This window comes from Aplidium turbinatum, chromosome 11, assembly GCF_918807975.1.
Source record: "Aplidium turbinatum chromosome 11, kaAplTurb1.1, whole genome shotgun sequence".
Classification (NCBI taxonomy): Eukaryota; Metazoa; Chordata; class Ascidiacea; order Aplousobranchia; family Polyclinidae; genus Aplidium; species Aplidium turbinatum.
This window is the reverse complement of record NC_137482.1, coordinates 12151049-12161719: the sequence shown is the minus strand read 5'-3', so window position 1 is coordinate 12161719 and position 10671 is coordinate 12151049. Positions and strand designations below refer to the sequence as shown.

At 39.3% G+C, this 10671-nt stretch overlaps 1 pseudogene across 1 annotated transcript; it reads left to right on the top strand.

Moving 5' to 3' along the window:
* The first annotated feature begins 5675 nt into the window (after positions 1-5675).
* Positions 5676-10636, top strand: LOC145780213 (uncharacterized; annotated as a pseudogene). Its single transcript, XR_014290610.1, has 4 exons — positions 5676-5725; positions 5793-6878; positions 8951-9124; positions 9242-10636. The product of XR_014290610.1 is annotated as an uncharacterized LOC145780213 (transcript).
* The last annotated feature ends 35 nt before the right edge of the window (positions 10637-10671 follow it).

Below are 10671 nucleotides of genomic sequence, written 5' to 3'. Positions count from 1 at the left end.
AGAAAAGGCCAAAACAAAGAAAATATTAGACAAAAAAGGTCAAATGGATATATTTACCAGTTTCTATCAAAAATAATAAAATTTACATATATATTTTATAACTTGTAGTGGATTTTAATAAATTGTAGCAAAAATAATTCTGAAAGTAGCCCAAAAAATAGCAAGTTAGCCTATAAAAGTAGCGGATGAGTTTTGATCCGCCACATTACGAGTATTAAACAAGTATAGAACATGTATTGAACAATGTTGAATATGGTTTCATCTGGTAAGGTTACAATATTAGAGACATATTGATTATTATGCATTTTGAAGAGTTATTTGAAAAAAAAACTAATTCGCGGAATTTGGCTAATCTGGCAACTCCGCGACTGGAAGCAATTTTTAAATCGCTTCCAGCGATTAGTTAAAAGAAACCTAAATTGCGAAAACTTTGCGCTGCTTTTTTCCTTTCTTTCAAACTTGTTTCTTCTTATTGCAAAAACGAGAGCAACGGATGCAATACGAATCTTCGCTTCCGTTGGCTTCCAACTTTTTTAAAATTAAAACCGAGTTAAAATCATACGGGGGCAGGCCCGCAACCAGCAAATATTTTCGGGGAGGGCATTTAATTTTTATCAAAGAACAAACATTAAAATAATGCATTGTGACATTGTTATGTTAATGTCCGCGCCCATTGATAGAGTGTGTGGCACTACCATGTTACGGTTCAGTGGTCATAACTTATGTCAATCACGTTTTTGTTTAGTACAGCATTAAAGGAAACTAGCCTTTGTAACCCTTTCTCATTTAGCTATGACTACCCAAGGAAGAAAATTACGATAATACAGTAACGTGTTCAGTCGATTACAAATAAAATACAACATCTGTAGGCTACGAACTGCATTGGCACGACTGGAGTCATAAATTAATCAATAACATATATTTACATCAACATAAACAAACAGATACATATGAATAAACTCAACACGGTAATTACAAATTACAATCCTGAAACATTTTGTTGGCTCAACAAGTTTTTATGTTTGTAGGCCCAAAGAAGTTGACTTTGCAAATGCAAAATGACATTTTAATTTAGAGCATAATGTCTAACTTTCTACTTGATTTAGCAAGTTCATGTGACACCAATTCCGCGCTTGGAATTTAAGTAGGCTACGATGGATTTGCATGAGAGCTAGTCCAGAAAGCCTGTCCTGCCCCATAGTGCTTCTAAGGTAACTTTTCAAGCGTCGTAGACAGCTAAATGTTCTTTTTGCAGAAGCAGTTGTGACTGGAAGTGTAGCCAAAATTATCAAGAGTTTGTAAATGTTTGGATAAAACTCTTTTTGGGATTCTATTGCTGACACCGCATCAATCGCACTTGCTGGCCTTTCACTTTCAAGAATTCGTTCCCACTTAATTTTCCACCTGGCAAGTTCATCTATCATGGCTTCGCAGTCAATGTCTCCTTTGTAAAATTGTACTGTATTGTCAATGTCACTATAGGCTACCTCGTTGAAGCGACATTTCTAGGCACAATGAGTTGAATTTGGGCAGCTGTTTTAAAATGCTCATGAAATCTTCCTTGCAATTCTTGTAGAAGGCCATCTACATACGGTATGTAGCCTATACAGATTGACGATAGAAATCTTCCGGATCATTTGTCTCGTAGTTTTCTCTCATTGATTGGCGACCAGCTTTCCTAGGTATTGTTATTGCATCTAGAAGCAGCTCTTGGGCCTTAGAATATATTATTTTGAAATCAGCAACTGCATTTTCTCTGCAATCAAATACAACTGCTTGAACTCCGCTAATTTCCTTTGCACACTGTGTGAGGTCTATATTTGGAGATTGAAGAATTTTAGAAATCGGCAAAAGTAATCTTGAAAATCTGGCGCACACACAAAGAGATACAACAAATTTTGGAGAAAGCATAGCACATAAATATTGCGATGCCTTGGCAGCAGCAGTTGTATCTGACCACTCTGTCATTCCTTCAAGTGTGTCAAGCACGACAGGAAACATTTCCACAAATTTTGTGACATTCTTGTGACGATCCACTAGGGATGGTAGAACGATCCACCCACCTGGTTTGGTTTCACACAGGCGTGTGAGTGACTTACTCCTACATGCACCCGAAATGGATTCACTGCTCTGTTGCAATGCTTTCATGCGCTTTGCTGAACCTCTAACAAATGTGGTGATGTCTTTAATTGTGCTCACGCAATTAGATATGGCAGCTACACTGGAAGCCTTACAAACAACCAGATTCAATACGTGTGAAGCACAGTGCATATACAGTACACAGCAGTAGGGTACTGTCTTTTTACATGTGCCTGCACACCATTAACGTACCCTTTCATCGATGCAGATAATGAGGATGCCAGCCTAATTTATCGAACAAAGTCGTTAGCATGGCTTCCAACCAGCGTAGCCTACTTTCGGTTTCGATAGTCTACACTCTACACTACAGTATGGCTGTAAGTGTACGACTTACGTCTATTCATAGTACATTTCATACTGCATAAAACGCTTAAAATGTTTTCAAAAAATTTCGGGGGGGGCAAATGCCCCCAATGCCCCCCCCTGGTTGCGGGCTTGTACGGGGGGCATGAGTTAAAAACCGTTCTAAATCGCATTTAGGTAAAGAAATTACGAAATCGTTTTACTGAAAAATATCAGCTTCTCTTTTTTCAATTTTGACAGGGGAAGCAATGCTTCCCTTGCTTCCATTGAGGATACGCCCCTGTCTCAAAGAGATTAGAAGAAAGTGACAAATTATGCAAACGGTGACAATAGGCTATCAACTTTGTGAATTATGCAACCGGAAGAACAAAAATGTGACGAGTAAGGCGAACTGAAAAATTAAACGATGACGAATTCTATTGTAAAACTAGGTCGTCAGACCACTCGGCATGTGACAACTCAGCAAGTATCGGTCTTGCTTGGTTATCGCTTGCTAAACTAAATTTACTGACTTGTGACATGCCAGGTTTCGGCTTGCATAGTTTTCAACATTTTCCACCGCTCGCTGAAACGTTGCTAGCTCAGTTGTCACTTGCTCAACTGTCATGTGCTCAGTTCACAACTGCTGACTTGTGGAAGACTGTGCAACTGTACCCACCACTACTGACGTATTCACTTCACGTGGCAGTCCATAAAAGTAAAGCTGCAGCCCACTCATGGCGAAAATACAACAAAATATCTCATGGAAAATTGCGGTTATCTGATACACTTCGCTCAGATGAGGATAACAAATTAAGAGATTGTGTCATGTTTCAAAGATGATCATCTCTGACGTACAATCTCGTACTTTCCCACATGGCGCGGTTTCTCAGATAGCCAAGTCCGTCTGCAGACGTTGAATCAATGTAAAAATGACAGATTTTGCTACTTGGGCTCAAAAAAAGAATTTAGTGAATCACATTTGTTACGTTTTGTTAACGTTGCATGTCAGCTTTTTTCTCTTGAAGTCTTTCAAGATTTCCTGAAATAGAACATCGTTTACCTTTGGAGAAAGTTGCGCTATTACGCTGACAGAGATTTTATTTACACAAAAGATGAGCAAACCTTTCCTTCGGTCCAGAGACATTTTTGCATAAAAAATAATTAGATGACTTGTTTTGATTCCTTATCCTCGGACTTAGAAAGCCTCTGGTAGGTTATTATTAGCATTTTGCATACTTGTAAAGGGCTTTGAGCCACTAACGCAGGTCCGGTTACAGAGATTGGCAGAGTGAAGTTTCTGATTGTTGAAATGTTGTTTGAATGATTCCATCACCAGATGCCGCTGAATGGAGTCATTAAAATGAGTTGCTCAAGTGTGTGCAGTTGTCCATCCTGAGAGCCGAACCAGATCCGCTTGATATTGAGGTCTCTTCGTGCATAAAATCGAGCTACCGTCCAAGGAAATTGGAAGTTTCTTTACCAATAACTATTTAGAGCTCTCTCTTCGCATAACTAACGTGCAACAACAATTGCTGAAACTTGAATGGCATTGTTAATCTGGTAAGTGGAAGAACAAAAAATAGGCTTACATATATTTATAACAAGTTCCTTTCAAAATATTTGATTCGCCTTGTTCTATTCTCTTTATGATTGCCAAGCATAGATCCTTGCATTGAAGGTTTGCTGCAATGTTGCATAACATTGCAGAAGTTGCTACCCCGATTGACTTTTTTTTTACTGTCTCTGTATGTTGTTTTAGGCCTTTTGCTTAAAATTCGCTAGCACGTTGCAATTTTGTACAGTTTAAAGTGACCCTCAAATCGATTACTTGATAACACTACACAAGATAAATGGATACGCCATATCAAGTAGGTTAAGTGGAGAAAGGCCGATGCAGAAATGCAATTATGATGTAGGATGTGGTAAAACTTGACGTTCCCATTTTGTAAACGCCACAGCAATTGTAACCATCCCCTCTGGGCAAAGCGGGTATTGATTTACAAAAAGTGAAAGAACGTGATTTTGAAATGATAAAATATTATCAAAACCGCTGTTTAATATCCATCACCAACCTGTGTTATTACTTGGAAATACTTCAGTTTCGCCGTAAATGGTCAGCATCGTTTAGTGTTCTGCAAACTTCTTCATAAGAACTTTAAACTATTAGCCTACACGAAAAGCTCAAGAAACTGCCGCCCATAACAATTTCTTTATCCAACCAGAGACCTAAATTCCAACATCAAAATTGTGTAGTTACACTAATTACTAATATGAATGTATTTCAAGTTGAAAGCAAAAGGATAGGAGTTTGCACCATAGATTTTCTAAGTTATAAAAACTACGAAATGCATATTTTGCTTACTTATAACACATAATCGCATATGAAAGAATGGCAATAGGCTAGTTCATTTGGTGGCAGCAGCCTATTTCCTATTCCAAACATGTCGTTTTTTGCTGTTGTTATTTAATATTCCTTTCAAAATGGCAAGCTGAAAAACAACAAACTGTCACAGTTGTCACTGTAATATCAAAACCGCTGTTGGCTTATATGGAATTTTATCCTAAGAAGTGAAAATATAAACTGTAATGTTGACAAGGCTACAACCGATTAATCCGAAACACGGTCATTTCCAATCGGTGATGTCAAAAAGAAGAGTGCGAGTAATTTAAAATCAAACTTCAAATAGCAACAAGAAAAACCTGGAACACAGCTCTTTGACACTGCAAGTTTAAAATAAGGCAATTCTGAAATGCAGTTGTCAGTGACACGACACTGCAGCAAACACTGTTATTGAATGCCCACTAGTGCATTAGAGACTTTACGAGATGTAGAATAGTAGTCAACGCTACACTATAAAAAAGTAAAGTAGGCTATAGCCTACTTTGTGGAGGTAGCTCATTCAGTTTAAGTAAAACAACAGTAGAAAAGCAATTGCGGTACCCATAGAGACGAAAAAGTCTTCATGTTGTTTCGTTCAAGTAAAGACATCAGAATTCAAACATAGCCTACTACGGATAGTAGATTCGTAGCCGGAAAGTTATTTTACAGTAGCCTAGTTTAAAAATAATAATTATATTGGCTGCATGCTTTTTGCCATCTAAAAGTTCATTCACAGACAATATCTTTTTAAAACACAAACATTACATTAAAGTCACAAGCGATAACGATAATAGTATATTGAGTAACAATAGAAAGCCACAACCGTCAAACAAAACATGCATGGGAAATTCTTCCATGGCTTTCGACGACTATGATAAGAAATCTTTACCTTTTGACCCTTTATCAACCCCAAACGAGAAGGTTTGAACAGCTCAAACTGTAACGTGACACCGAGCGAGATCTCTTTTTTCAAAAATTTACCTGTCAGTGATAATTCGCTTGACGCAGAAGAAGAAAGGAAACCTGCACTTGCCAATGTTAAGCATGTTGATTGTCGAGACTTTTCATTCGATGAAGTGTTGTCGTTGGAAGAAGCAACACGAGAAAAGTTCAGTTCTGTAGTAAATCAAAAATGCGTCATTGCACTTCGAAGAGAATTCGGCACAGTAGCACGCAGCCAACAGTCTCAATAGTGCATCAGGATCTGTTTTATGAAAATGAAAACATTTCCGACAAAGTGGAAAGGCATTTGAACGTCCAAGAAAGCAAAAAGAAAAATAGACCACCACTGTTGAAGTGTCCAACATGGCCGGAAAATTCTATCCAACAAGATGTAGATAGCAAAAACTATTCCAGCCCAGATACAAAAGTTGATAGCAATTCGAAACTAGATTCTCCTTCATTTTACTCATCACAAATTGATTTCTCTGCAATATCGCATTTATCAGAAGAGCACGATAGATTGATGGCTCAAGAAAAAGCCGAGAAAAGCTGCAATAAACACACTTGTGCATCCAGTAAGACAAAGGAACGACATTATGGAAAGATGACACAAAGAAATGGACAGGCAAATCGGAAAACGCGCCAAGATTCTAACAATGAATCGTCTTACACAATATCAAGCACAGCATTCGATGGACCTGTTGTAAGCCCATCCAACGTGCCGTCAACCGTAAGGCAACCTATCGTGGGAGAAGAAGTAAACAACAACGTGACCGTGAGTAGGAGGAGCATTAATGAAATTCTTTCAAAAAGGAGTTTAAAATCAGGAGGAGGAATTCCTTCTGTGGAAAAAGCTTTCCGAAAGAGACACCCGTCTTCATGTGGAATCACGGTGACCAGTACTCCATACACAACGCTGCAAAATGACAACAATCTCTCCTCAGTCACGGTGGATTCGGAGCCAATGATGATTTCGGATGCTGCAGAAACAGAAGAAACTCATGATGAATTGAAAAAGTCTCTTCACATCCCTGTGGAGAAGCAACCTCTCCCTCCAGAAGGATTCAAAATCAGCAGATATCCATTGAAACAACCCTCAAGGCAATCTTCACCGATCGACAGCTACGATCAGGTAAGCTAATTGTGATTGTCAAAGTTTTGATCAGTTGCTAATTGCAACCAAGTTATGGATTTGGCACATTTTGTAAATTGAATGAATAATGTACAAACTTTTCGCTATACATATAATTATTGAGTGTTACTTAGGACCTTGCAACGCCTTGATGACGTCATTAGGACATGAGGTAGGCTACAAGTCTTGTTCGCTAAATTAAACAAAAATTGTAATTTCCGGCAATGCACAGTAGGCCTACACAACTGTATAACCGATTGGTATCAATAAATAAAATGACTTGCATTCTTCTGGTGGTTACAGACTACAAGATTACCGTACCTCTTCATGTTAAAGATGATGCCCAGCTTTTATCGCCGACATTTCGTCAGTCAACACGACAGACTGTTCGTCAGTATGTTTTTGTGTTGTGCCATTTGCTGGTGAACAGGTTGTGTTTACCTGTTCCAGTCCCCTTGGTAAAGTCTGTCGTGCTGACTGATGAAACGTCGGTAATAAAAGCTTGATATCATCCTCAACATCAGGAGGTACGGTAACCTATAGTCACCAGAAGAACGCAATTCATTCATTTCATTTATTAAAATGCCTGGTAAACTATGTTTTTACGATTGGTATCAATTAGCCACATTTTTATTTTCTTCAGTATCACTTTTGAATGAAACAATTTCAAACAAAAAAGTATTCAAAAAGACTTAGAAAAAAAGATTAGTCAAATTTTGTTTTTCTGTAAACAAAATCGGCAATCAGTTTGATCACGTTTTGCTCTTAAGAGAGAATAGGTTAGCGCCCATGAGATCTACATTAGATCGAAGTTGTGACGTTGTTATTACTGATATCAAAAACCACTCCTTTTTTACATGAGATTGCGAGTGGCATTGTATCAGAGTGCTGACCTGTGACAATTGTTTTCGTTGTCGATAAAGATCGAACTGATATTCTGCCTTTAGAATACTGCACGAGATAAGATCTACTCCTTTACAGCGACTGTTTTGTTTGCGACGAAAATGAATCATCGATGATGATCATGATGACAATTATTTGGGAGCTTTATCGCAAATAGCTGAATTAAATTGGTGACACTCGCTTCCTGAATCATTCATATCGTTAAATCCGACTCAAATCTTAAAGCCTAAGCTAGAAAATATCTTACTTAGACCAAAAATCAAATACGAAGTCGGTATTCTCCCAATAACTAGGCCTACGGTACTGTAATTTATTTATCTAGGCTAGGGACTCTTCGTAGGATCTATAAAGAACGGACATGCATGCAAGTTAGACCACGTTGGCGACACCAACATAAGCCATTATACAGATAGCCTACACCGTCAAAAACTGTAACTTCTCGATGACAATGCTGTTCTAAAAATTGATCTATGTTAGATAAAGGTAGTTATTGCGATGGCATTTCTCAAGGATCCATTTCAAATAATCGTAAAATTGTCTGTGGTCAAAAACCTGCTTGTGTGTTTAATGTCATGCAAATTTTGCAAGCTACACTTTTGAAAGAAATACGAGCAATTATCGTAAGCTAAATGTCAGTTCAAATCACAAAAAGTGGATTTGAGGACGAAGGAGCGGCAACCGCGACCCAGACCGCACGTGTGCAGTTTGTTATGATTCTCGGTAACGCGCCGCAGTCTGTGACATGGAAAGCGAATGTCTGATGCTCCACTGTAAATTCCTAAGCTGGATCATGGATTGTTATTTGTTACATGCTACTCTCGCCAGGCACCGAAGTCGCTACTGGTGTCTGTTTGTGGTATGCGCGAAACTCCACGGCTTGTTACCGGTGTGGAAAACACAAACGGCCGGGCGGATTGCAATTGAACAAAACCCAATGATTGTTTATCATAGAAATTTAGGAATAACATTGAAAGATATTGCACCACATTATCTGACGATGCAAAACAAAAAAGCAGCTTTGCGAAGATTAATTGTGACCGCGCTGCGTTCAAGGAATTGAAGTTCCTGAACAGGACTGACTACAAAATGTGGTTAATCGCACTTAATTCGAAGCATATTTACATCAGAATTTAAACAATTTACACATTTAATCTATGTTGCATTTACAGAATTCGCCTGATGATGCCGATTTGCACAGAACGATATCAGACTTGCAAAGACAGCTGGATCGGGCCCAAGACAGAATTAGTGAGCTGGAACGGCAGGCCAGGGGCTGGAAGGAAACTGCTCAACAAACTTTACGTGCGGCCCAAGTCATAAAATCACAACTGGCCAGTGAAAAGGTGGGAACGGAAAGTTTTGTTGTAGAATCAATGCGAATCAATGCCTGGCTCTCCAACTAAATACGTCAAGTTAACAAAAAACTTGCAATTCGCAAACGTTTTACTTTATTTCAACAGGGGAGAACAAACAGGTTGACCTCGTCAACAAGAAGTGATCAAGGTCACATGGAACGCACGAGTAGAAGACGTTGGAGAAACGAGGAGCATCCGGGTAACAAATCTGCTTCCGAACAAGTTCGATCACACTTCGTGTCAGCCCATGACGCCATCGGCAACTTCTCTACCGTGCAGTCAACAGTGAGAATCAACGAGCAAGGAACGAAGAGAAAGCTCTCTTGCGACGATCACCAGACGACTTATACGATCACAAACCATTCCGAGCCATTTAGAACGACCATACAAGCAAATGGGGAAAACGGCCAAAGCAACAGCTTGCTGAAGTGGTTGACCGATACGGGATCGGACAACGAAGAAATCGATTATCTTTCCCTTCTGGAAGCAGACGTTCCCGCGTCTGTCAACCAGTCCAGTAAAGACAACACTGCGCAGAGCAACGCCAGTTTATTTTATAAACCTGTGGGTCACCTCACCTTGCAACAAAGCGCTATCCAGCGACAAAGATCACACGATCAAGCTCGACTTACGGCCGCCTCGAGACTCGGTGATTCCTCATCTGACGTCACCATGACGGGAGCAACGAAGAAAATGTCCACAAACCTTCCAGATAAATTCCCTTCAAGAGTGCAGAATTCGTTAGATCCGTTTGTGGAAGATTTCATATCTTCAGACAGTGAAATCAGCGCGACTGAACCAGGACAGGAATCTCTGTTGCATACACCGTCTCTCACACTCTCCCCGCAAACCTTGCATGCTGATTCGGACATGGATTTGAACGAAGCCACGAAGCATGCAAATGCAGAGATTAAGATATATTTGACTCAGCGTCAAAACAACCCGGACAGTTACATCACAAAAACTGGTCTGACAGAAATGAGTAGCCATGAAACAGACTTTCTCAACCAATTGGATTACATCATGGAGTTACAGATGTGAACCCTCATTGGAAGAATCATATTTTCTACATTCCAGGAACAATTGTAACTGGAATCGACTTACAATGAAAGATACAAAAGAATACATTCCATGGGTTCAGAAAGATTGAGTTTATGAAAACATGATCAAAGGTAACATTCTATTCGTCCAGATAGAATTCCTTCAAGAAATGTCAGCACTTCAACTACATCAAAATGATCACCTTGAAAACATGTTTCAAGAGCAGCTTGTGTAACTCTCCAGGCTGTGTCTGTGGTGAACCTCAAACTGCACAGCAGATCGTTGTACTGCAGTTTTCCAACATGTGATCTTGCACACCCTGACGCTGAGACGGTACACTGATAGCAATAATTGGAGGGTATTATCTAAATTGGTGCCTTATCAGCAAGCAGACGCTGAATTTTCATACCACGGACACAAACAATGCCATCCATGCTGTTCACTAACCAGCAAAACAATCTACATTACATTCGGAAATGTTTGCACAGCTTGCA